Source organism: Nomascus leucogenys, chromosome 17, assembly GCF_006542625.1.
Source record: "Nomascus leucogenys isolate Asia chromosome 17, Asia_NLE_v1, whole genome shotgun sequence".
Taxonomy (NCBI): domain Eukaryota; kingdom Metazoa; phylum Chordata; class Mammalia; order Primates; family Hylobatidae; genus Nomascus; species Nomascus leucogenys.
The window spans coordinates 69,616,745-69,617,619 of NC_044397.1; the positions used below are offsets into that span (position 1 = coordinate 69,616,745).

Below are 875 nucleotides of genomic sequence, written 5' to 3' on the forward strand. Positions count from 1 at the left end.
GAGAAATGTTCCAGTTCTTTTTTTTTCATACTAAGTTTTATTGTATGCTGCTGCCAGTGCTTATAAAACAATGACCCCTGTGAAATAGGAATTCATGAAAATTCAGAGAGGTAGATGTTAAGGACTGACAAAAGTAGAATTTTGTATATTATGGCACATATGTTACAGGGATAAGCTTTTGTACAGGTTTCAAATTTAGCTCTCTTGAATATTCACTGGATCATAAGAAGCAGTTTGGGAAACCTTTGAAAGGTTCGTTTTACTGCGAGAAGGAACAGACTTTCTGGGGTCTGAAGGGATTTGTACTTGAAGATACTCCAGTCAGCAGAGGGTCATGTTGAGCATTCTGCACACCGAATTGTTTTAAGTCTGCAGCTGCCTGGGAAACTTTCACGCATTTGAGCGTGGTTGAGGCCGGCCTCCAGCGGGAGCTGCTGAACCACTTTCTTCATAGCGGCAACGGCGGAGGAGCCTGGCATGGTGCACACGAAGGCCAGGCCGATTCGTGGGTTGGTGAAATGTTCCAGTTTGTATTAAAGAATTACAAACGGTGAAAATTCCAATGTCAAACATGAAACTCCAAAAACCTTGAAGTCAGGGTTTATCTCTCACCCATTTTGACACTTGTCAAAACAACATGCTGGCTCTAACCTCGGAATGCATCCAAACCTGCTCACTTCTTAACAATTCCTCTGCCACCACTTGGGGCTCAGTCCCTGTTCTCTTTTCCCTCAGGTTACTTCAGTAATGTCCTGCCTGATTTTTCCCACTTCCACTAAACCATTAGTGCTCAGTCTTGAGATGGAGCAGGGCTCCCTCTGAGGGTCTGCCAAGGCCCTCAAGCATAGAAATAAATCCTACTTCCTAATTCTAGG

General features: G+C 43.9%; 1 pseudogene; it reads right to left on the reverse strand.

Moving 5' to 3' along the window:
• Positions 1–259: 259 nt before the first annotated feature.
• LOC115830829 lies at positions 260–479 on the reverse strand (annotated as a pseudogene).
• Positions 480–875: the final 396 nt, after the last annotated feature.